This window comes from Anser cygnoides, chromosome 5 (genome assembly GCF_040182565.1).
Source record: "Anser cygnoides isolate HZ-2024a breed goose chromosome 5, Taihu_goose_T2T_genome, whole genome shotgun sequence".
NCBI lineage: Eukaryota > Metazoa > Chordata > Aves > Anseriformes > Anatidae > Anser > Anser cygnoides.
This window is the reverse complement of record NC_089877.1, coordinates 65021744-65048654: the sequence shown is the minus strand read 5'-3', so window position 1 is coordinate 65048654 and position 26911 is coordinate 65021744. Positions and strand designations below refer to the sequence as shown.

Below are 26911 nucleotides of genomic sequence, written 5' to 3'. Positions count from 1 at the left end.
ATAAATAGACTTTTCTAACAGAAGCATTATGGGTTTCCTCTTTCACATGTATCATTTTTAATTACATTTTAAGTAATCCTGCAAGTTCCACAAATCACGAAGAACTTCTCATTGCTAGGACTGAAGTAAATAATTAAGAGCTGCTGATTAAAGAGCCTGAGTTCTGATATTGCTCAGAGTAGAATTCTTTCACTGTCGTTTTCCAACAAGGTCTCAACGAAATCTGTTTATGGAAGTGGAACTGTTCACCAGCGAGTAACTGTGGCCAGAGACACTTAAATTTGGGACGAATGGTAACGCTGAGGCTCTCCGTGCCGCCCCCCAAATCAGATGGGTTCCAGTCTCACTGGTGCTGCTTCAGCCTTCAGTCAATTGTAGGAGCACAAATATGGAGCATTCTGTGCAAAAATCTCTTAATGCAAGCTTTCTGCGAAACTCAGAGAAGGGCATAATTCGTAAAAAGTCTAATAGACTAGCTCTGCCCATCCAACAGCTAATTCTTGCCCAGCGCTTACTTGGCCTTAAACGTTTATTCAGGATTTTTGCAGATCGTCCTGGAATATCAGAGAAGAAAACATTTCTCCCGATGCGCACACATCTCCTGCAGTAACTGTTCCTCCTTTTAGCCGAGCCGAGCCACCAGGCAGGCCTCCCCGCAGCACCATCACCGCTGTCGTTGCCGCAGGAGCACAGGGCCACCTATGCGACGGTTACCGCGGGGTCGCAATCATGCGTCTCTGCACAGGCGAAGAATTAAGAATAATTTCCTCCACGCTCTTGCAGGAACTCATCTCCTGCCTGAACTCTCGCTCCCTCTGTCGCCCCTCAAGGGGTCAGCTAATTCAATCCGAGCAGACGGACTGCTCTTCTCCACGGCGCCTAGCTGGAGGCTCCTCTCCCAGAAGTCTGAGGATGACGTCGGCAACTCTGCTTCGGCCAGGCGGCACACGGGACGTACTCGTGGCAGCAGCCTCTCTCTCTTGAACTTGGAAATTAAAACTGAGTTGCCTGAGTGCCAGAATTAAGAATGGTACAGGGCTTCCAGATGGGATTTCTGAGGAGTTTCTTTGGGTTGTTTTGTTTTTAAACTGGGTTCTGGCTGCAAATAAAATGTCATCGAGACACACTGCCTTCTAACTCTTACTTCTGCTTGACATCCTTACACTGGCAACTAAAGCTCAGCACAACGGCCACTTTTCCTCCGTCACATTCCACTCTTTCTACGTTAAAGCAGTGGCCCCTTGCATTTGTCATCTCTTATTTCCCAGCCTCTTATTCCAGCACGCTCAGAGGAGGACACCACCACCACGTCTCGGTTAGCTCACAACGCGCCAGGTGGATTCCATTCTTGCTCACAAAAGTGGCATCACTCCAAGACCGCACTGATTTGGGGGAACTGTGAAGGCAAGTGTGGAGGGAAACCTTCCCACACTCTATCCTCCTCCCTGAGTTGCTTCTTGAGCAGTTTGCAACCTACAGATTTCAAGCAGTGGGTTCAACGAATCTTCCAAAATAAGAAGAGAAATGATCTGCAAGTGACGGGCTTAATTGAAGCAACACTTTGTTGTTCCTGGCATCACAAAACAGATGATATTGCCAGACCTGTTTCAACAGTACTATCGTCTAGCAGTAAACATGTCTTACTTATTACTGCATGCTCAGAACAGCCAATATGTTGACTTTACCCAATGTGAATGGTACATACACATGAAAATCAAATGTATTAAAAATCACCTCTTAAAGATGAATCCTGATTACTCGTATTTGTATACTTTGACAAAGCATCTTTCAGAAATGTCTGTTTAACCAAGAAAACTCTGTTAGGACGGTTTGAGAGAAACAGCACCACAGAAATGGAGTCAGCCCTAAAGAAACTGCACGTGTGTAGTGCTACAGAAAATAACCACGGGTCCCAAAACAACACAGAATCACAGCATCATTTAGGTTGGAAGAGACGTTCAAGATCACCGAGTCCAACCTCTGACCTAACACTTACAGGCCCTCCACTAAACCATGTCACTACCATGGCAAAGGCTGCGCTCCAGTTAGGAAACTGGAAGTTTCATTAAGCTGAGGTTGTGATAATTACTGCACTTACAAACAGGAGGGGATCAAGAGCAGAGGCTGGAGCTCCAGGCAGGCACCAGACCTTGCCAAGGACCAAGAATGATCAAAGGAGGTCAACTCTGGACCTTCTTCCCCTCGTCCACATTCCTTCTCCTACCCTGCTGTTATCAGCCCAAGCTCCATTTGCTGCTGGTACAGCAGAGAATTAGCCAGCCTCCACCTCCCACCTTCTCTGCAGCCAGAGCAGTGAGGGAAGGAAGATCCGTGCCCTCTGGGGCACAGAGGTGCCACAGAGGTGCCACAGAGGACCTATTAATCTCTCAGTGCCACACACACACAATGTGCTGCTCAAAGCCGCGTCAAGGTCCGTAGCGCAGACCATCTGTAACAGGCCATTTGCTGATGAACCAATGGAGCACAACCGAGCAGAACAAGACTGGGGCTCACATCCAGTAAGAACATTAAAACGCCTTTCCCCAGGTCTGTACTTTGACTTAACGCTAAGACTTGGCAGACCAAAACTTGCTGGCTCCTCCGCAGGCCTGTACGTACCTCCAGGAGCAGGTCCTCAGAGCGCAGGTGGACGAGCTCCAAGCCCCAGGTTCCCTGGAGCCAGCTAAGGCTGGAGCTCATCCCGTCCTGGCTTGCCACCAGCAAACAGCTTGGCAGCACCGGCACTTGGCAGAGCGATGCCCAGCCACCACGCGGCCAGCCAGGGCACCTCACCGGCAGGACTGCGGCTGGCCTCCTCCACCTGCGGGTGGGCGGTGGGAGAAGGACGGAAAGATTTCAATGGCACGGAGCACGGCTTAACCTCAAAGACACGGGATGGGGATTGTGTGGGAGCTGCTGGGTGCCTCAGCCACCAGCTGTGGGGAAGGGACGGCCCGGGAGGACTGGCTGAGGGAGGCATCAGTCCGTCTGTCCCAGCAGAATGCATCACAGCCTGCCTTGGGATGGGGCACCCACAGCTCCTCGGGGCAGCCTAGGCCTCACCACCCTCATAGGGACGAATTTCCTCCTTACATCTAATGTAAATCTCACCTCTTTTAATTCAAAACCATTGCTCCATGTCCTATCACTACACTCCCTGACAAACATGGTCCCTTGCTCCTCTAAAAGCCATGCACGATGCTTGATCAGTCAACCTAGGCAAAAGGAATAAAAATACTTCTGCGGATGCCCCAAAGCAGGGGGATGTGCTGCGGGTGCTACCAACCCCACGCGACTGCCAAGAGCAGGGATCACGTTTCCCCAAAGGGAGCCTGTCCTGGCTTGGCTCAGCCCTGCCGTCAGGACGAACGTTTCCCTAAATGCAACGCGGGCCTCAGGAAGGGCTTCGCTGACTGAAGAAAGACAGTTGAAAGAGGAATTTGAAAACGCACAACCTTAACATGAATGCAAACAAAAAAATGCCACTCTATAGCGCTAAGCAAGAATAAACAGCTTTTAAACAACAATTTGCATTTCTTGTGAGATAGCACAAATCTGTCCCAGCGAGCAGCAACTACCAAGAAAACAAATCTCCTTTCAGGAGGATAAATATGACTTCTTGAATTAAAAAGGTGTTTCCTGTACTTCAATGTCTCACACCTAGTTTTCACATCTTTGTTTTGAAACACTGGGTGTAGGAGTAACAGCTGAATGACGGGAATATGTTCCATTATATAAAGCAAGAAACCTATTACGCCAGGTTTTGTATATTCTAGGCACTATCGCAACTTGTGTCATTCCTTTTAGCTTCAGTAAGGAAAGAGTAATGCAGTTTAAAAAAAATACAGCTGGTGTAAGAGCCCAGAAAGTGACTCATTTTTCTATCACCTCCTGTACTCCAGGAGCTCCCCGGTGCCCGAGCGCAGCAAGCCCAGGAGCTCGCGGTGCTACCTGACCATCAGCAACCCCCCACCAAAGGTACCAGCTCCCCAAAATGGCCTGGAGGGGACGTCACAAGTGGTAGTTTCTGCTGGTGGGACTTCTGGAAATGTTTCTGGTTGAGAACTTCTCATCGGGCAGAAAGCGCCCATCTCTACTTGCTCAAGGAATACTTCAACGCCAGCAAAAAGACAGCAGAGCTCTGTGCACGCTTGTTTCGCATGTGCAAGCGAGTGGGAACTGGGAAGAGGGGTCGGACAGGCTGTGGAAATGCCCCCCTCAGGGGCTGAAGCCTTGGCCAGGCCATGCCGTTGCTGCTCTCAACTAGCATTGCCAACGGTCCCACTTCAGGCAGGAGCCTGTACCGTAAATCCCCAAGCCCATTCCAAGCAGCACGTCCACGACTGCGCCTCTCCTCCACATCCCGAGCTGTACCACTGATAGAGTTTAAGTGGGTTGTTTTAGCCTTCACCCTTAAAGGTAAGCATAAAGGAAGTTGAGTTTCTCTCACTAGCATAACATACTAAGCAAAACTATGTATTTTTATAACTATAATGATTTTCAGGAAATCTGCATACGCAGAGCTTAGCAGCCCCTGCCTCGGTCTATAGGGCACCTGCGTGCTTTGTTGTGAGGCTCTGTTTGCTCTGAACTGATCCATGCCCATCGCGCTGCGGAGCTGCACGAGCTGGGTGCCAGATTGCCTACCCAGGAGCAGGCTGAGCTCAAGGGACTAGAAGCAGCAGCACAGACTTTTCCTGGAGGGAACAAAGCACAGCCTCATTCCTGACCAACCAACTCTTTCAGCTTCCCTGAGAGAGGGGACAGAGTTTCCCCTGGGCAAAGCAAGGAAACCTGACAGCAGGAGCAGGATTAAAATGCTTCTGGGGGACACAAAATGGGAGCAGGTGGGAGAAAACAACGTGCCTGTGGAGAGGAGAAATCCAGCAGGTGAGCCATGTGCTGCAGTTCTCATCTGCTGAACAAGCTCCAAAGAGTGTTTAAAATTAGTGACAGCTCTGAGAAGGGAGCGCAGATGGGCACGTCGCCGTGCCTTTCCATGCACGCCTTGTACCGGCCCTTGGTGTAATTTTGTCACCGAGAGCTCACACAGCCCCCACCTTCTGCACTCCAGCGATGGTATTGGGTTTTCCTTGGAAGACAAGCACAGAAGGGGGGAAAAGCACATTTAACATAGGGCAGCTCTCCAGAGGGCTGGCACCTGCCTGGGGACACCGAGTCAGCCAGGCACTGCTCCCTCGGGCCAAGGACCCACCACCACCAGCCACTTCAGGGGCCAACACGTTCACCCAATTCCCACAGGTCACCCATTCAGTACCAACCCCACGCAGCATTTAACACATCGGTAACAGCCGCTTCAATCCCTCCAGGGTGGACAAGGCGATTTCCCTTAAGCACGCCCACTCCCTTGGGGTCCCTGCATGGCGAGCGGCACTGGGGCCCTGCCAGCCCTGAGCCTCGTCTTCCCAGGGAGAAAATCTGGAGCCCCAAGCTGTGACTGCTCGGGAGCCTTTCCAGGCAGCCCAGGGAAAACCCTGTCTCCTCGCAGCATAGAGCAGCGCGGTTCCAAATTTCAGCCCAAGCGTGCCACCAGCCCAGGCAAGCGGCAGCAAGAGAGCACCTGCTCTCCTTCCTTCCCTTTGGCTGCGCAGGCACAAAGGCAAGATGCAGAGAAGTGCTTGAAATAGAGGGGCCGAGTTCCCCAGATGCTGTTTGACACTTGTCACTTTCTGTCTCAGCTGACAGCGGCTCAGGACTGTTGGACCCACCACGAGCCTGCGTGGAGGAGCTACAAGGAATTAAGGAGCAGATATTTACAACAGCCCGGTTTGCAGCGGCTTGTCCCCCAAGGCCAAGCTCTGACTGAAGCTCTCCTGGTACTGCAGGATTCCCAACATCTCTGTCCATCAGTCCCTGCTTCCTCGGCCTTGTGGTTCCTTGGTGCCTGCTGCTTTCCCGGCAGAAGCCCGGTCAGGGCACTCCTCCCAGCCCAGCCACCCCTTGCACAAGACGCAGCAGCTCAGCAGTGTCTGAGGCTGATGCTGCTCCATCAAACGTGCTTCAGACTGGCCCAGGACTTCACATTCTAACTGGGACTCGAATTCAAAGACAGACCCGCAGAAACAAATCACCTCGCCGAAGGTCTCCTTTCCTCGGGAAGCCCAACTGATAGCTCACTACTAACGTGCCACTGAACGTGCAGCTTGTTCCCAGAGTTAAGTCAGCACTTAGGTGTCAGCCTCTCTGATTTATTTCAATAAAAGTCAATGATTGATCAACAAATCAATAAAAATTAACGAAGAAAATTATTAAACTCCCACCTTGGTGCTCATGCAACATTAGGTTGTGTATTATTGTTTATATGATTTACCGGTCCCTTTTCGGTGGCTGATGACATCTCCGATTTTATTAACAGAGTGCAATTAGCCATTAAGTTTCATTATGGAACCGCTCCTTTCATGCAAAATTTGCGTAAGCCTGTTAAAGCATTTAGAGTGGGAAACGTATCTCATTTCTCCCAGCCAAAATTAATCACCGGTGCCGAGCTGCTCAGACTGTTACACAACCCTCCCGGTAGCAGCAGCAGCGCATTCCTGCAGCGCCGCATCCACTGCCTCCATCTCGCAGCGACTTGCAGGGGGCCAACGCTCAGCTCGGAGGAGCCCCCAGCCACTCTGCTGCGTGGGCATGTGCAGATGAACGCCAGCAAAACGTTATCGGGCAGAAGAGCTCGGCTCTACTTCAGTCACCACAGGCTCAGCCCAGTGAAACTACAGCATCGGGGCTCAGGCTATAGGAATAAAAGCAGGGAGACAAGGGAAAGACAAGGGTATTCCTTGCAGCTTCTGTATTGTCAGTAATACCCTCTGCCACATTGGGTACGTGGCTTTCCTGTACGTCACATACCTAAACGTCCAATTTTTTGAGCGTTTCTCAATTTTTTAAACCTTTTGTCTCTCGATTTTAAACCCCTCAATTTTTTAAACCTTTAAGTCTACGGCCTGTAATGACCTGTAATGCAGCCACCATCGCACAGCTCGGACTGCTCGTCTCTTTCAGACTCACTGTCACTAAAGGTCTTGGCCCAAGAGCAGTTTAGACTATTTGCAGAAATAATTCATAGAAATTACTAGAAAGTTACTCTTGAACTCTTATGTGCCAAAACATCACGATAAACTCAAACTCCTCCTCTGCAGTAAGCTTGAAATTTATGCTTTTACCCATTCCTGCACCTTAAAAGAACAAAACCAAAAAGTTTAAAAACTCCTTTTACAGCTGAGCTCTGCTGAGCAGCATGCAGCAACGCCCCCGTCCTTTAGGAACAGAGTGAAGCCAGCATCAGCCCTCACTACAGACTGCGTCTGCAAATCCTGCGAGCAGTCCCCTCCCCAGCTTCGGTTCAGCTCATATGGAAAAAGGACATTTTCCATTTCTTTCATGAGGTTGTCTACTTGTAGCACCAGATGTCCGATAGATGCAGCCCAAGCAGAGTGACAGATCCTATAAAGGGTGAAGCTGAGTAACTTCTCCATGCCTCCCGGGTGTGGGTTTCTTAAGAGGAAAAAAAAAATATCTGCTGCATATGTTCAGTCACTGCGCAGTTGTGTTTGTTCTGCTTTAAAATCTTTGCAGTCGCTCTGATGACAAGTTTAGATGCGGAAAGCAAAAAAAAAAAAAATAAGAAACTGAGACACAGGATTTGGGGTTTCTGAGGACAGGATTCATGTTTGAGCTGGTGAGGAACAAAGGTCAGTAAGTGACAGCCAGGAGCTGTGCGCCTAACGGGGAGCAGAGCAGACAGACGCAGGAGGCAGGGGTGCTCTCCTCTCGTCCTGCCTGGCTGCCCGCGGAGCCCAGCAGCGCAGCATTTCCCCCTCTGGTCACTCAGCCCAGTCATACACAACTTCAGACCCCTCGTTCCTCCTCCTGAGTGCAAACCATTCAGCATCACTGAAGGAAAAATAAATAAATAAATAAATAAATAAATATGAGTGTCAGAAAAACAAAAAGCTTTCTAAACTTTCCTTCCTTCATCAAAATAAAAGTTTGGAAATCCAAAACACTGCGATTACCCTTACACTTTGTCAGCTTACTGATTTTTTTCCCCCTTAAGGAATTCCATCAAAACGTTTCTTACTTTTTAACTAGAACTTAAAACATTTGCAGCAAATGAGTTACGGGTAAGCAGCATCACCTTGCCAGGGTTTTTGTGTGGACAGAGACCTGGAGCTAACAGCGAGGGAGCGAATCCCTCTGAGGACACCAGTACCACAACAACCGCAGGGAAAACCTGAAGGCTTTTCCAGATCTTCAGCCCAGTCCCTTCTCTTGCTGTCTAAATACGGATGGCATCCTTTTATATTACGCTATTAATGTGGATCTTATCACCACAAAATCATTTCCAGAGTCACGTACCAATTGGTATCTCCATGCGAAACTTCCCAGTGGAATCGGATTCTGGTGACAGGCATGGTAGTTTCCATCACATCTCTCTCCTTACATCTATCACAAAGTATTTTCTTGTGAACAAGGCCTTGGTTAAAAGAGTTTACTAGTTCTTTTTGCATATTTCCCCAGGCAAAGCAATAAATTCTGGTTGCAGAAGCGACTTCAACGCACAGGCGGTGGAAAAACTTCACAGAAGAAGCGTGAAGCTGCAGCAGATGAGTTCTGGAGGGCCCTGCTTTGGGGACGGCATCCTCAGCTGGAGGAACTCAGCAGCACCGAAGCAACTTGGCTGGGAGTGCTTTGATTTACAGCAGCTGACAATCTTGCCCTTAGACTGTGGCTGTGATCTCAGAAAACAAAATGCTTGAGAAATACAAGATGAAAATGGAAAAAAGTATAAGCAGATTTCTTCAAAACTATTAGATTATTGGCTCTTTAAATGCACTCCTAATTAGTGTATCATAAGCTGTCCTTAATACATTTCTCAGCACAGCGAACTGTCAGATTATATGGACTCCTGAAATCTGAAATTAATTGGAAGAGCTAAAGATAGCACTCAGTAATGAAAATATCCACATATGCTTTAAAATGTTTGTAATAAAAAATAATGATCGCATACATTCTTCTTCGAACTTAAAAAAACGAATATGGCAGCCTAATATCCTCCTCATTATCTAGGTCCTCATAAGTCATGAAACCATTTCATAGCTTTATATCTTAAATTATAGCCGATTTCCTGAGCGTCTGTCTGATGTTAAGAGCAAGATCCAAAGGGCTGCACATCTCACCGCACACACGCGAGCACCCAATCTACACAGAGGCAGACGCAAAGCAAGGTTTAAAACGTCGCTCGAGGAACATCGAAGGCTTTGATCAAGTGATGTTAAACCGTGGTATGAAATAATGCATCAAAGGGCGCTGCTGCCCCGCTGGGGGAGCCGCCAGCTGGCGGCACACGGGGACGTCCCGGCGGGTCACACCTTGCACGGAGCTGCAGAGGGGGCAAAAAATAAGGGGGGCTGTGGGGTTTGCTTCCCTTCGGAGCAACGCCAAGGGTCTGTCCGAGGATGAAAGGCTTGGGTAAGGAGCAGGGGAACCCTGCTTAATGAAACCAGGGATTTCCATACCCCAACTCCTCACTGGGAGCCAAGAGCTTAAGAACCTAAATATGACATGAGGTTTAGCTGCATTGGTACCAAGCCTAGAAAGAAACCCCATGGCAAAGGCAGCCAGCCTCCATCACTTTCCTGGCACGCTTTCTGCAGCGGGGAGAGGCTGACACCCTTCAGACAGCGCGGCTCAGGGGGACAGAGAGGGCCAGGCAGGGCCGGAGACCCCCGCCGTGACACAGGTCCTGTGGATGCCTCCAGAACACACGTGCTCCAACCACAGAGTAAGAAAACCACATCCAAACGAGATCCACAGAACCATATAATCCATTCTTGCTCCTTCATCTCCTCACTGCTACTGCTTCATGCGTCACCACCGGCGACTACTTGAGTTCCTCATAAAATTGAGGAAACCTTAGGAGACTGAATACACGTATATCCCCCCACACTGTGCATATACTAAGGTGAAACTACTCCTCCTTGCACTGGATGCCCCCACTCAAGACCCACGCAAACCCAGAGAAACAAAACGAGATCCTTGCCCCCGTTCTTCTGGGAGACCTCGGCACAAGCAGACCTCCAGGCTGAAACACTCGGCAGCTGGTCCTCCACGAGCTGAACCCCGACCGGGACCAGGAGCTCGCAGGAGAGGCCGAGGGAGCGGGCTGTCCCAGGTGGGCTCACAGCACCCGGGCCGAGGGCCATGCACGTCCCTACGGGTGCACCCACAGGGCCGGGCCGAGGGCAGCACGCGAGCACGAGCAGCCTTCGCGCCGATCCCACCCCAACCCAGCTCGGAAGTTGCTTATGTAAGTAGGGAAGATCAAAGAGTTCGCTGACAAAGAGGAAAAAAAGAAGAAGAAAAAAAAAAAGGAAAGCCTTTTTGGTTTAATTTAAATGAAACTCGAGCTGAAAAGATTCAGCTCTAGCAAATTTTTGTTTAGCAGAATTTTCTGCCCACACTAACAGCAAAAAAATTAAGTCAAAGTTTTTTTGTTCGGTTTTTTTTTTTTTTTAATAAACGTCTCCTTACCATTTTATTTGCACACAGAGCAGGGACGAAGCAATAGGTTAGAATTACTGTAAGGGTCAGACAATACTACGTACTCTATTTTAAATTACTGAGTAATAGAGGACTTGCTCTTTCATGATTTACAATGGAAATAAACACCAATGAAGTAAAACTGGCATAAACAGGCAGGAAATACAGCCTTGTACGTGCAGTACAAGCATCAGGACAAAGTCCCCGTTCACCTGCACCACGAGTACATTCCCATCGGATTTCAGTGAGGTCTCAGCTTACGGCGACAGGATACTCGGCCTGCTCCACCTGCAAGCCCCCCTTTGGGTCCTCAGCCTGACTGCGGTTGCAGACCACGCCACAAACTAATGGTTTTGCTGGTATTCAGATGAGACCTGACTAGAGCAGGAGGTGGTTGTTCTTCTAAAGCACATTGCAGGGTCCCCCCAGAGACATCCCCCTGGCAGCTGGCCCCGGCAGGAAGAGGCCGCAGCGCGCTCCTGCCCCGCATCACCACCGGTGCTCAGCTGGGAGCCGCTCGCGTGCTGTCGCTTAAGGGAGCGGGGGAAGAAGCATCTCAAACCTGTCCAAAGCAAGATGGAAAAGTGACTGCATCCAGTCCACAGCTTCTGGCTCACAGCTTTTATGAACCTTCTATAAAATGAAAATAAAGGCTTTGGAAAATGCTCCATATTCCAGCAAGACCATTAATCAGGTAAGGAAGGGACGGGAAGAGGCATCGACTTTTGAGCTGTACCAAGCACCTACGCGGCTACAACCACACTTCGGTAGTTCATCTGAACTCAACTCTGAATCAATTAAGCTAAACTAAATGAAGTTGTTCTTAAACTAAAAATAAAAATTTAAAAAAAAAAATTGTCCAGACTGACATCTGCTGCAAACCAGCAACTCAGATTCTAAAAAGCAGCTCAGATTCTGGAAGATGTATTTGTGATGCAGAAGCTTCCTACATCACATAACAGTGTTATATAAGAGATTCCCAAGCTCAGATTCGCAGTGCCTGGGAAGCTCAGACCATGAAACCACCCAGAACCGAGGGGCTGATGGAGGTGGCTCTGCAGGCTCCGCTCTCCCACAGGACCTACAACACCCAAAGCCTGTGGTGAACAGACCCAGTTCTGTTCCAGGCAGGCTGAAAGGCAGAACCGAGGTGACACAACGCCTCCAAACTGGCCAGAGCAGCTGGAAACTCAGCCATCAAGCCGCCGGTTGTTTAACTGCAGCTTCTGCACGCCAGCTGAAGACAACCTGCGTTGGTTCCTGCCGGCAGCCGCCTCTCCGAAGGAATACCCTTTCCGTGGACTTTCACCTGGGGCAACTTGTCCAGGGCTTTCTATATTAAAAGGCAGTATTGATTTTCCCAGCAACGCTGAACAATTTAATATGACGAACAAATGTGATCTCAACATGTGTTTGCCCGTGTTTCTCCCCAGAAGGAAAACCCGCCTGACATTTGCAATAAAGATGCCATTCAAAAAGGCTCTCAGAAAAGCAATCCTCCTCCATCGAACTGTTAACGCCAGTCCTCGGGCACCCCGGGCTGGCAGGGACGTTACCCCAGCACAGTACAGAAATGACATCCCGCAGCAGGACAGCCTTGCTGGTAGCGTGGGCAGGAAGAGGCAAGGCCCATCCCAAGGAGCGTGCCAGCAGCAGCAGGACAGGCTCTCCCCAAAACCACTCTGCCCTCTGCCTGTCCACGTGCCTTCCCCCAGACAGACAGTGGGGGACCTCAGGGAAGGCTCAGCAGGGAGAGAACTCGGTCTTTCCATCTTTCTAGCGGCTACAGGATCAAAGCTTCACAAAGCGAAGATCCCCATCTCCGTGGGTTTTCATTTTTCCAAGCGTTACAACGCACTGCAGAGCTGCATCCTGCTCTGCTGGGAAAGTGCCTCCTGACTCCCACCCAGGCAAGACAGATTTCCATGGCACAGCTCAGTTCTCGGGGCTGCACAAACGTGCGAACGTGGTGCCAACCTGTCCTTATGCTGTGATCTGCTCCCACTCCTGCCTTTCTTCGTTTCAGTTCCCTTGGTGCAGGGAGGCCAATTAACAGCACGTGACATACGGCACGAGCATAGATCCCTTCAGGACCGGAGTCATAAATATTAGGTGTTAATACAGAAAAACCTTGAGATGCTCAGATACAGTATTTCTGTTTGTACTTATTGACAGCAGGAATTTCATTCTTTCTGTTAAAATACCAGATTACCTGAGTCCTTTCTCTTTCTTACAACGTTTCCCTGATGCCCCACATCCTTCCATCCCTCGTCCTGCAATGCCGCTACACGGAGCCTGCTCTCCGGCTGACCCTGCTCTCCAATGCCTCCGCTCCTCACCTTGCAGAAGCCATCCAGCAATATGCTATTGTGCTTCTGAGCAGTATTTCAGCCAGCATAGCCGATATTTACCTTTGTGTGTTCAGGGTTTCTCTTCTGACAACCTTGATACTACCAGATCTGTTTATGAACCAATTCTGCGTACCTGGAAGCTGTTTGTACCCCATCTTCCCCATCAGACATCTAAATGCTCAAAGTCACTGCTGAAATCTACTCAACTTATCCTCAGAAACAGAGCTTCAAAAACCTGAATGGTACAGGCGCCAGCACCAAATCCATATTTTATAAGATGACGCATAAGGATGTACATCTTTGCATAGGCAAGCCCAGTCTAGAAGGATTTCTGCCCAGATACTTCGATATGAGCTGAAGCCAGATGGCACGAAATCCCTTTGGGCTGCATAATGCTAGACCATTACTGCCTTTGAGGATGAGTTAAGCAAATTTACAGGAGTACAACTTTCTGCGTCCACCAGAGAACTTCCATCTGGCTGTTACCCACGATCTCCACCAGCTCTGGCTACAAAGCCGGTGGCAGAATTTCCCACGTCTCAGCTCTGCAAGCCAGAGCACTCTCCCCGCTGAGAATCACAAGGCACGTGCCTTAGCAGAAGAGCTCGCTTGTGCAAGGGGCTCCTCCATGTGCAGCTCCATGGGGTCCTCCAAAGCCCTGGTGGGACCACGAGGGCCAAGCAGCTGGGCCCCGTACCCCATGGCAAGAACAGCACTGCCCTCCAGCTCCGCTCTGTGCTACGGGGGCTTCCACCCAGCAGCTCAGCCCTCCCTTCCTCCTTTCACTGGCATCAATATTTGAGTGTTTGCCTGTCTTCAAATGACTGTGGCCCACAAAATATTTACTAGAATAGCACAAAACAGAATCCCCAGTGTCACTTGTTTATTCCACATCACTTTGAACTTGAGAAAGGGAAGCCAGAAAACACGGTTTGATATCAGAATAATGTTAAAATAAAGCAGACATACGTATTGATAAATATTTAAATTCTTTACAAAGTTTTAAAAAGCCTTGAACTAGATTGCCTGCTCTTCACTCACGTTACATGGAGTGGGAACCTCACACCCTATGTAGCAATGCTCATTGCCTGATGCTGCAAAGAGGATAACTGTTAGTCATTGGTAACGCTGCAGTTTTTTAGGAATATGAAACCTACATTTGCTTTGCATGCTCGTTGATGATGATCATCTGTGGGTGCTTAAACAAGAGACACACTGGGCAGGACTGAGCTTTGACCAGATTTAGCATAGCAGGTCAAAAGATCCCATAAACCTGGCCACAAACAGAAGGAAAAGAAAATTCTGAGTAAGTGAATGAAAATTCACAACAGTTCAATTCAGGCAGGATAGAGGAGCAGACCATGGGTGCAAGCTGCAAATGTGAATGACTGAAATCATCTGCTTCAAACGCTGAATGCCCTGCATGCTCAAGGAGAAATGAATTACAAAAATTAATCTGCAAATAATTTCAAATAAACAAACTTGTGATGACCGAAAGCTGTTTACACACAATTAGCAATCAGAAAAAGAAGAGCAAGCAGAACGGCTCTCATTAACTTCAATAGGCTCTAGACCAGGCCTTGTGAATGAGCTGGTTATTACAAAGTTAACTGCAAGAGTTATTCACCCAGCGCTGTTTACGCTTTCAGACAACACGCTGATAACCCTCTCTCAGGGATCATTAGGAGGGTGGGAGGTAAACCAGGACCTCACAGAGCTCCCAGCAGCTTCGGCAGCCCCACTGCTTGCAGCACCACGGAGCAGGCTGCTGCTCGGCGCTACACATCGCTGCCTTCCCTCCGAGCACTTCTCGAACCACGCTCGTACCGGCTGCGCCAGGGAGGTGCCACCAGGCACAGCTCCAGAGAAACCAGGGCTTGTATCGTGTCTGCTGTGAATTTCACCCAGAGACACAGGGTAATTCAATGAAGAAAAGCAATCAGCTTCGTACGAAAGAGTGCAGGAACAATGAATGGAGCCTTTAGTCTTTTCTGTTAAAGCTGTCACAAATAAAGCGTGCTCCATAGTCAGATCACCTGCCATCGAGACAGAATGTGACATCTGTGAATGAGAGCTCAGTTGGAATTTATTAGACAGTAACAGCTGAAATGAGGCTGACGAATACAAATCTAACGGTGCTTTTTTTCTTCCTCTTAATTTGTTTTGTCAGAAGACAACCACAAGGAGAAAATGGAGGCAGCACAGCTTTCAACCACCCTTGCTCTTGCCCCTGCAGTTACTCACTGGTGGGGACCTGCGTGCAGAAATGATGCTTTGCTCACCCGTGAGGTGCCATCCTTCCTTCAAGCCAGCTCTGAGGGAAGCCAACCAACATTTACTCTGTCAGAGGAACACCTTCCCCCCACCACAAAGGTAAGTGTTGGGATTATTAAAAAAAAAAAAGTTAAGAAAAGTTAAGAAATCAAAAGCTACAGATCGAATATTCACCTAAAACAAGGAAATTTCTCTTTAAGCAAATAAGAATATTGACTTAGTAATATTAAAGCTTTTTTTTTTTTTCCCCCTGGCAAAACCAGTAACTTTCTTTTCATGAAAGAACAGAATTAGAGTAAGGTCATGTTATTAAAATTTAGTTGAATAACATTAATTCCTCATATTGATATACATGATGTAGAAAGTGGCACGGGGTGGGAAAGATGCCATCAAACTGTGAAGAACTGCTGATGTATCTCCGTATTTTCTTTGAGGCAATCTAGTTTGACAACGACCACACAAGGTGCTACATACTTTGAAACACCACATGGTTACTGGATTCCCCACCACTGCCAAGGGGGATGGATTTACTTTACGATATTCAGACCACTGTCCCCGGTCAGTGGCACTGTTCCCTGCCAGTTTCCGCAACTTCTCTGAAACATGTTTCACTTTGGCTCAGTTCGCTTTGGTGTTTCGTTTCAATAATCCCAAAGCTAACCCAACTGTCATGGACTACTGACGGAGAGAGGGATTATAATCCAACTGCTGTGAAATTTCTGAGTGACCCAGCTAGGAATTTCCACTGTTTGCAGAAAATACAAGCACAAAACCCACAGTTTCTACCAGAGGTTAACAAGAGCGTGTGCCTGACCTTACCCTTATCCTTCAGGATAACCAGTTAGAAGCCAGAATGACCAAGATAAAAGCTATAAAACAGGTACTAAATACACATAATATGATACAATAATTGAGCTGGATGCTCAAGAGAAGGGACAGCCTATCTTAAAGCTAAAGACTGCTCCGACTTGTCGAGCTTCCCAACCCACAGCTGAGCAGGGATAGGGTTATTGCCCACAAGTACAGGAGGTGAATACCAAGAGGAATTCCCTCCGCCGGGCAAGAAACTATAATAAATTAGTTGGAAATTAGCTCAGGAAGTAAATGGGGAGGTCTCATCCCAGAAGGTCCTGGAATCCCATCCCAACGGCAGAAACGGGAACGGAGCCAGAAGAACAACAACCTTCAGGCTGCAGCTCGGCCTGTTGACGAAGCCAGCTCTGTGAAGAAGCTGCCTGCAATGACACTGGATTTGGTAACTCAGCATAACCGTTATCGTCCCCTGACCCTCCCCGGGTTATACGTTACTGACCAGAGCCCACCCCTCCGAGCAGCCCTCCCCGGCGCGCGCACCAAGGCACGCCAGGGGCCGGAGCCCTCCTGCAGGGCCCGTCCTCCCCCCTGGCACCGGCCGCGGCAGCTTGGCGCGCGCCCCTGGAGCCTCTCCCAGCTCGCCTGCAGGTTACCCTAAATCTGATTTTCTGTTGTTGCTCTAATGGTCGTATTATCCATCGTGGTAAGTTGAAATGTATTTTGTCGCCCTTCCAAAGGTAATTCTTATTCAACAGAAAAATTTACATCTCTTTAAAGAAGGAATAAAAGGAAAAACCATCTAAGATGGCTGATTACATTCACTTGGCAGGATAGAAGAGAAACACTGTTTTGACTTTTATAAGCTGTCATTCCTGATTTTTTTTTTTTTTTTTACTCTCTCATACATAAAACTTCCATTTCCAAAGGGTAGCACGGCTCTTATTTACTTATGCTAGGGGATACTTCGCTCCCATTCCAAATCTGGACCCTGCTGTGCAATTACTTAACCGAGTTTAATCCCGCTTCTTGTCACAATCCAAACAAAACATATCTATGCACATATATAAACCTAGGAGATAATTTATCCTGGTGATCCATCACGAGAAAAGATGATAATGTTCTGAATGTATTACTGAACCATAAATTCAAATTAATCACAGAGATGTTTGCTTGTATGCTTAAGCACAATGCATACAATTAATTTATCGTTAAGAATTACTGAGCTAGGTTCTCTCAGCATAAATCAGGAGTAATTCCACTGACTTACAGCCTGCTCTCAGTGGCATGAAGCTGCCTTGCACTTACACCGGTACTCAACAGAATCTTTCTTTTATACAGAGGGACATTAAGATTTGGGGTTACAGTGTCCAATTTTAATCTAATGCTTCATTAGATTAAATATAAAAATTGCAATATTTAGCCATTTTAATCAATAAAATATTCCTGTAGAAGAGCTATTAGGCCTTTTTAATCACCAGTAATTGTACTTTTCTGAGCTTTTAAGCAAAAATACTATTGCTGGCAAATATACCAACCTTTACGTCAAACAATGCCTTCATGCCTGTGATGGGAGGCAGTGAGTAACGTCATTCCGCACCGTGGCTGCAAAGCAGATTCCGTAAGCGTTTCTTGCAGGACTAAGTTATAAGGGTTTATATGAGGGGACAACATTCTTGACATAATTAATAGATGCAAGATTGACTATAAAGAGCTTCACAAATTATTACCTCAGTAAATTTTACTGATATATTACTGTTTCTTGTGGGCTTTTGGGGGATGTATTAGATGAATTGTTTTCTTAATGCACATCTTATCGCGTAGCATCAAATTAATGGAAAAGAAGTCCGAGTGAGGGCTATTAGGGGTAAATGTGCCACCTGAACTTGGGGAGGGTCAGCACCGACGGTCTCTAGGAGCTGGAAGATGTGGCCCATGAGGTCTCTGGAACAGAGATCTCAGAGCACCCAGCAGGGGCTCAGCACGCTCCACACCTCACCACACTCTGATCAGGGCAGGGTCTATAGGGGCAGCTGGCTCCGTGTTGGTGGCCCCCCCTGCACCAGGGTCTGGGGTCACATTATGGAGTCACGTCAGAGAAATTCATCACAAACACCTGGATTTAGAGTGGTTGTAGCATCTGGATGGTGAGTTAGGGTAACAATAGATATTTCCCATGGATACAAAAATTACATTTGCAGTAGCACCCTCCCGAAGATCAGACTGCTGCCTGAGACCAGGCACAGCATTAGCAAACAGGGCAGCAGTGGCCCAGCTCCCGCCCAGTGGTACGTGCAGAAATGCTCTGCTCGTGGCATAACCTGACTACTGACTTCCCATCCTGCTGGGATCCAACCTCCATTTACAGTTCAGACAGATAGGGTCAACTGCCAGCACAAATTTAGAAGAAAATACTCCTTTTTTCTGGATTCTCATATTCCTTCTTTCTGGATTTTCCATATTGCTCTGCCACCAGCCTCAGAAGGGGGCACTACTCCCATTTAAATAGCACTCACACCAAAAAGGTACCATTTCTAATGGGATTATCTATTTCGGCCTATTTCAAATAGCAAGAGGTAATTTTAAAATGCTATTGACAACTGAGCAACTTCCAGAGCACCAGATTACCCTAAGAACATTTCTCAAGCTGAATATGTTTAAATTAAACACGACTGAAATGTTTTGCTTATTTTTAAAGAGGTCCCCCAGTATCTGCCCAGGTATTTAAATATCTCAGGTTTATCAGAGGTGGCTTGGTTTTGCTTTTCCCACATAAGTTTATTTAGAGGAAATACATGCGCATTAAGCATTTGGGGCTTGAAGTCAATGGGAGCATGACCAAATTAAGCTGTGGCTCTGAACATTTTTTTTTCCTTTGTTTTGTTTAAGCAGACTCTGGAACTCTTCCTGCAGGACACAACATGCAAACAACTTCTCTGTGCACCCACAACACCTGTGGGTGACCAATCTTTAGGGCAGTTTTTGTAAGCATTCCCCACCCTTTCCCCAACAGCCTTTAAAAGCACCGAGGTCTGCCTTGAAGACCCCACTAAAAGCAAATAATTTTAGAGTCATTTTGCTTCACAGGAGAGCTCCAACCAGCCCTGCTCACCGCTTCCATTTGTACCAGAACTGCTTATTTTTCAAACAGCCCCTGGAGGGGACCCCTGCCTGTAAGTACCTCTGTGGGTGCAAGCGGTCACACCTTCCTCCTGATCTGCTCTGGCTTTGTCAGTGTCCTGCAAGAAAGTGTTACATGACCTGAACTTTAGATTTATTTTATATATATATATAAACTATATAAAAGTATTAAGATATATAAAATTATGTATATTATTATATATTAATGATAGAACGATAGAATGGTTTGGGTTAGAAGAGACCTTAAAGATCGTCTAATTCCAACCCCTGGTCACGGGCAGGGACACCTTCCACCAGATAGTAATTAATATTGCTATTATATTAATGTATCAATATATATAATTAATATTATTGTATTGGCCCCAGTTACATCCACAAACCCCACAGCCAGCGAAGGAAGGGGGAGCCTCAAGGAAGGAACACCTTCAGCAGTGGCTTCTTCCATCTCTTCTGCTGGGTTTGAAGAAAATCCCCCCACACAGAGCAGTCCCTGTTCACCATACATTAAGCAAATACTAGCGACCCCTCTACTAATATATTTGCCTTTTACTACAAGGATGCAGAAAGCCATTTCAATGCGCTGCTGTAAGAAACACCAGGTCTGAAGGTAAGGGGACGCCTGTTTGTGAAGCCCCGTATTCAGGCCAGAAGGCTAGCCTGCACTTCAACACATGGATACCAGCGTTATTTGAAAGGAGGAGAGATTACAGACAACTGAAAATGGAAATATTAGGGGAAATATACAGCTTCCCATTTAATTTTCTTGAAATCTTAAAAAAGAACCTCATTACACTCCAAAGCCAGGCCTGTGACACGCTACAGTTACGTAAAACAAAGCCGAGTCAGCACATCCCTTTCCAGGCCAGTGAATCTGAAAACTTTGATTTGCTTCCCTGAAAGTTTCTAGTCTGCGTCCCCCTCTGGTTTTGGCGCTGCAGCTTCCTTGGGTAGTTTTACCCACTGAGCATGGGCAGAGCAACGAGGGCACCTACAGAGGCTGACTGCCAGTCCTTCGGCCTCCCAGTACATCACATTTTGGTAGGCTGCAGGGATCACTTTTAATTAGAGTGATATTTAGTTCTAGGTCAAACGACTCCTAATAATCCGAGTTCAGCCTCACAGTGAATTTAGCTTTGCTAGTTACATTCATAACCCTGCGGAAGAAGGAAATTAGGTTTGCGTGACAAGACTGCTTCTCTGTGGCCAGGTAAATGCCACGGATAACGCCCCTAACCTGTGCATCTGCACCGAGCGAATGCCACGCTACAGCTACATGCTCAAACTTTGATTTCACCTTCAAAAAAATCAGTATTTTCCAAGAAACACAGAATTTTATCAATAAGTTAGTCATAATGTTTAGTAAGAAATATCTGTAGGATGAAAGCAAACCGAAAACTTGTACAATTTACAGAAAAGGATAATAATCGTGCTGTTCCAAAACAATGGATTTATAGAAATACTTTTGCTCTAAGCCAAATACCACGCTGCACAGAGAGGTTCACCTCTACCCGGCCCTGTTCCATACACACAGCCCTGCAGCAAGAACTCGTTTTTGGTTTGAAAAAAAAAAAAAACAGCATTAGGAAATTCATCTAAACCTACCTTTCTCCTGCTTTATTACTTTCTGGGTTACAACCACGTGCCCTACTCGCACGGCGAGGCGTTGGCTGTGCTCGGAGGCGCGCTCCCGGGCTGCTCCTCTGCTGGGGAGCGAGCTATGGGGGGCAAGCTGGGATGAGGGGTGCTTGTACAGCTTCAAACAGATCTACAGAGAAGCCAGAGCATAGCTCTGAAAAAATGAACCCCTAAATTGTCAGAAAACAGTTAACTGAATCAAACCCACAAAACAAGAGAGCTCTGAGATGAAGGCCGCACATGTGTATGATCGTGTAGCACCAAAACAGCTCACGCGTCAAAGGATACAGCAACGTATTGCACATTACACACAGGCAGAAGAAGGATACAAGCTTAAAAATAAAATAAAACAACCCAGCCCAGCTAAGACCCGGCGAGGGATCTCGGGCAGCCCCCCCTCACCGCACGGTGCCCTGCCAGCACCCACCCAGCCACGGCTCCGTCGGACGCAGGCGGCCACTCGGAGCTGCTCAGGTGTGCTCTGCCAGTGCTCAGAGCAGCAGGTGCTGCTTCTTGTACCTCGCAGGGATCCCATTCAGACTCAAAAACTCTTCGACACCTTATCTGCCCATTCAGAAGAGCCGAGAAAGCGGCGGTTCTGTAAGCAGCGGTTCAAAACCAGAGATGTTTTCCGTTTGTGCACGGATACAAGCCTGTGCTCTATTTTATGTATAAATAATGTGTGGGTATTTATAGATTCATTCACAGCCAAAAAGTTAGACCACGTGCAATGGTTATGCACCATCAGAAAACAGCATTTCAAAACCGTGCTATTTGCAATGAGGGCTGTGGGCCAGGGCCAGACGTAGTGACAAGCAGGGCAAAGCAGCAGGCACGGACTGCTCTTCATCTCTCCAGAGAGGATGAGCTGGATGGACACCAGGAACAGCAGGCACTGACTGCTGTTTTCTTACGTGGTTCATCTTCTTACAACGAAAAATAGCTTAAATCTTATTGAAATAAGTTATCCTATAGAACAAAAAAACACGCGTGCACCTTCCTGTCATTATTCAAATGGCTGTAATATCAAATATATCTTTCTAATACTCCCAAAGTCAAACTCGAGGTGTAAAATGACTCTTTAGTCTCACACAAAATGAATATTACCCAAAAAAAAGGCTTTTAGTGGCATTTATAGGATTATATCTTGACTATATTGTTCTTAGAAGTGTTGCATATTACTGCTAACGCAGTTTCTTGAGGGCTTAGACATTAAACAGTGGCCCGTAAGCACTTTTTAAAACGACAGTATTTACCTGAAATAGCATATTTGGTTTCCAAAACTCATAATGTCACAGGAAATAAAATTTTAAAAAATGATTTTTATTTTTTTTTTTTTTTGCTATTTTCTTTATAAAACTCATGATACTTGGGCAAAAGTAACATTCCAGGAAAATATCGCTTACAATTTTCTTGCGACTATTTCTAAGTTTTCTAAGTACTTGCTAGCTAAAACCAAGCCGGACTCTATTCCTTTACTCTTCCATTACGACCCATTAACCATTTCCTAGGCATTTTCCATAATAACAAATATCCTTTCTAGGCTGTACATACCCTGTAAGACGCATACCTAGCAGTGCACTGTGCCCCAAAGCATCGCGATGGCTAGGAACAGCTGAAGGTGTGCTGAGCACCTTCAACAAACGTTGGCCCCATGGCCTGCCAGCATCATCACACAGCACGTGCCGGCTCTCACGTAAGAAGCTGCACTACCATAAATAAAAACTCACCTGTCGAGCGTGTCAGTAGCAGAACCTGCTCTCCTTATCTAATCTCTTAATTTGAGAAAGGTAAAACGCCCCAGCAGGTTAAAAAAAATTATACATTTTTAGCTTTTCCACCCCATGCATCTGTCACATTTACACATAATCCACCGAGGATTTGAAACACAGCACAATAGAGGAAGGGCTTTAGATTATAAATACCTGAGATGAAATAATGGCTTGCAGAGAAGTGGGTCAAATTTAATCTCTGGATTAAATTATCAGCACTGGAAAGTGATTTTCTCCCAAACACCCCCAAAAACATCTTTTCTAATCAGCATTCATGAGAAACTGAAGGGTAAACAAAGCATTTAGAGATTTCAACTATTAATGTTCTTTCTCATTAGCTTAATAATTGCAGAAAATTATCCGCCTCCTATTTTAGATGATCCTAGAGACTTGGCATGGAGAGCAAAAATAGTTTATTTCACAGCTTGTCTTCAGCTTCTAAAGCACTGAGGTTAGCACTCCTGCACAGCAGAGAGGCACAGACCGTGCAGGAAGAGAAAAACAAGCAGTTGTGCTGGATTTCGTAACCTTCTCCAGCCAAACCTGGGCTATCTCTATTCCTTACATCCTACAAAACCACAAGGGAGCTGTGCAGACCATCCCAGATGTGCACGATAGAGTACGCACACAAAAAAATACGTTGAATTCTGAGCTAATTAAATGTGTTTATTTTCTATAGTAGCACCCCAGTAGTAAGAATGGTTTAAGACCATCAACCAAGTAAAGGCCAGCATCAGAGGTTTTTATTTCAGAGTTTATTTCGGACCTCTGACAAGCCATCTTCAGCTCTGAAGGAGAAAGCAGGCTTAAGCCTTGTTTTCAGGAATCGGGAGAAACCCTCCGGGTAAGGATTTTTGTTACTTACACCTGGCTGAGATAATCGTGTCTGCAGGGAGGTATTTTGGGAGACAGAGCGGGGTGCAGGCAGGTGGGTGCAAGAAGACCACGAGCTCGGGCAAACAGCAGGAAGGCAAATTTCAGCTTTTACCAATTCTATGTCTAGTCTCTCCCAAAAGATTGTCCAACTATAAAAATAAGAGAAAACCAAGCTACCAGATCAACCAGGAACATCTGCTGACGATTTGCCCTTTGTTCCTGCAGCTCCTCCTAACCCTGAATGACACACACAGACTTTTTTATTCTCGTACTGCCTCCCCAATGTTCCTGAATCTCCTTCCATGTCCTCATTCCCCTTCACCGTGTAATTCCCAAAACACCAAAGCTTCCCCTTGGACTTTGCGTCTTTGTCTTCTCAAATTCTGACAAACAGAGCCGGAGCTGCTCAGACCTGTGTGAATAACACAACGAGAAGCCAGGGGCTGCGTTCCCCGCTCATCCCATCGCCACGCGGCGGGAGGCAGCCCGGCCCTCGCCCTATTTTAAGCTCCGCTCCACAGGTACGGTGTCCAGGAAGACTAATGCTCCGTGACACCCCGAGGGGCCGCGGGGCGCTCATCTCAGAGCTCACTTCGCTTCAGATACCTTGGGTGAGGAGAAGCACATATGAAAAGAGGTCCTTTCCCCCTCCGAGGCGGTGTTTAAGCAGGCAGACAGCACAGGCCTAGCTGAGGCCACGAAAAAAGCAGAGAGGTTTCACCGTTCAGGTCACACTTTCAGATTCAGACAACCAAAATACAGGCCTCTGTAAAAACACTAACTTCAAACACAACGAAGCATTGACTTCTTGTAGTACTTCAGCAAGGATCTCCCTTTGCTTGTGGGGAAGACTTAACGACACCGTAACACCTGCACCATTTCGTGCCATCCCATTTGTTTGTAGAGCACATACCCTGGAAAGTTTTCTCTTAGCTTTAAAAAGAGGATTAGAGGATTTTTTTTCCCCAGCAGGTCTCTGCAGTAGTGGTTTGTTATCAATTCTGCATCTGGCTTAGCTCTGGAGTAAAAATAAAAACAAATATTTGACTTCAGAGGCAGACAACCCCCAGCCTCTGCTGGGGACACGTCAGGGCCTGACTGCTGCTCTGGCAGCAGCACTTGACAGACCAATTCGGGGCCCGACTTTTCAATACCTCCTGTCCAAGCATAAGTGGTGGTGAATTATGTGTGTTTACTGCCTCCCCCAAGATGCTCACTGAAGCAGTTGCAAACGTACACTAAAGTTACAGGATACAGATGCCATTACAATTCAGTGCTTTATCAAGAAGCCGAGCAGCTCTGCACGTCAGGATAAGCCTTGTAAGAGGACTGGGCTACGGTTTCAGCTTAGTCCTCTTATTCATAAAATAACCAGCTCTTGAGATCCATCCTTCTGATATAACCAATTTTGGGGGGCTTGTATTTCAACTTCCATACCATTTCCGTTGCTCTCCTAACGCTGCTCCGTCCCACCAAGAACGTCAGCTGAAGCTGTCTCCAGTCTCTCCAAGGGGAAGGCGCGCGGGGAACAACTGGCATCCAGATGATCTGCGGTCACATCAGACCTCCACGGCACAGGCAGCACGGCCCGAGCTCCACGGGGAGCGTGGTGCGTTTGTGCGAGGCGTGAAGGGCTCCAGTTTGTGCCAAAGCCTCACAACAGCAGGCTGTGGGTCACCTCTCCTCCACAGACTGACACGGTGACAGGCGTGCAATGAATGTCCTCAGCTGTCGGTTAGCCTTCTACGTTCTCGCTGAAGAAGTGCTCCGAGTTGCACGGACACCGCCATGCCACAAGTCATCCTTCTGCAGCCCTGCTCTCCTTACCAGCCCTGCAGCCGCTGCTCTTCCACCTGCACGTACAGCAGCTGCAGGATGGACGCTGCAGGGCCCTCAGGAGGCAGCTCTGGCCAAGCTGGGTCTCCGATAACTTTTCCTGCATCCTTTCCAGACCAGGCTCCACCGCCACTTCTAAAGAACCTCAGGACCAGCTGCTGCTCCACCACAGCTCCATCTCTAGACGGGGAACTAGGGCGGCTCATTTTGGGGCCTGATTTTAGACAGTTCTGACCTTGTACCCTCAAGTCAGACCTACTTTGACAGCCAGTACTGCACTCTGAAAAAAAAAATGCTTTTTCCTGAAAAAAAAAATACAAGGTTGCACACTGATAGGAAGGAACTGAGAAGAGAAATAATTCAAGAATAAAGTGAACACTCAATGAACAGCTGTTTGGAAAGTCACCATACCACGTAGGCTGTCCCACATTTCAGGAAAGATTAATTATTTCACCCTAACCACAAGTAATTGTGCATTTCACACGTGTGCCTTTAAACATTCGGCCATTATTTTATTTTATGAAGTTCAGCCCTGACTTAAATTCACACGGACATATAAAAACCCAGCAGCACTACAGATGCTGAATAAAGCCAAAGGTAAATGAGAAAGATAACGTCATTAGACCTTACATAACCCTTTATTTATGGACATTCCCTTAATTTTAGTGCACATAAAATGACAAAAATATCACTGCCAGAGCACAGTTTGACATGGTGCTGGCACTGGCACTCGTTTTTGCACAGTACTGAGAAAGCTCCTGCAGAGCACCCTGGAAGAAGAGTGGCCCCACTTCTCATTGAGAAGTAACATGGGGGGGTGGTAGCCCTCAAGTTTCGTAGGAGACAAACAAGCAAGCACTCCTGGAGATGTCAAAAGTCATTTGGTCCTAGAAGCTCATAAAGACCTGTGATTTGAGTGTGTTTTTTTTTTTCTTTTTAACATGGAGAACTGGCATTTCTGAAAAAAAGCCCCCAAAATTTACAGCCACAGAGAACAAGTTTACCTTAGCACTGATCTACAGGATTATCTTTTGATAAGTCAAACCATCCTGATCCTATATATATACGTACATATATATATGTATATATGAACAAAATGAACAAATAAGCCCTGAAAGCAATAAAAGTCTTGCCCCGCCGGTGCCCAGGTACAATCTGTGAGGAGCCATTTCCTCAGGCTGGAGGCCGCCACTGTTTTACTGCCCCCCTGCTTCTCCCACCTCCAACCACAACTGCCGCAGGATGGTTTATTCCTGATCTGCATCTCAATCTTCCTCTGTCCACGTGCTTTGAGCTGCAGAAAGCTCACAGAGCCATGGGACCTGCCACCATCGCTGGAAACCCTTCTGACGCTGCCCTTTGCACATCAAGCCTGCCTTCTCCTGGAGCATTTCCAAGGGCAAGCCAGAGGAGCCATCTCCTAGACGCCGATGAGACTCCTCAAATGCTCAGTAACGCCCTCAGAATGCTTTGTGCAAAATTTGGGCAAAGATCTGCACTTCTGCAGGGCTCACAGAAAGAAATCCCAGGGAGCAAGAAAAAGCTTGAGAAAAACAGAAGTCTTGAAAAACAGCGGTTGAAAGAAAAGAAATGGAAAGATAAAGGGAAAGCATCAGATGATGCAGCATTAAGAATATATATGGAATATAAATCATT

At 47.1% G+C, this 26911-nt stretch overlaps 1 protein-coding gene and 1 long non-coding RNA gene across 5 annotated transcripts in view; one reads left to right on the top strand and one right to left on the bottom strand.

The window, feature by feature from the left end:
- The window catches only part of MDGA2 (MAM domain containing glycosylphosphatidylinositol anchor 2), a 336382-nt gene that overhangs the window by 233725 nt on the left and 75746 nt on the right, over positions 1–26911 (bottom strand). The window lies entirely within an intron of this gene.
- Positions 15092–19831, top strand: LOC106046976 (uncharacterized). The gene is made up of 4 exons (XR_001213545.3): positions 15092–16440; positions 18888–18979; positions 19083–19168; positions 19693–19831. It is a non-coding gene; the product is annotated as an uncharacterized lncRNA (long non-coding RNA).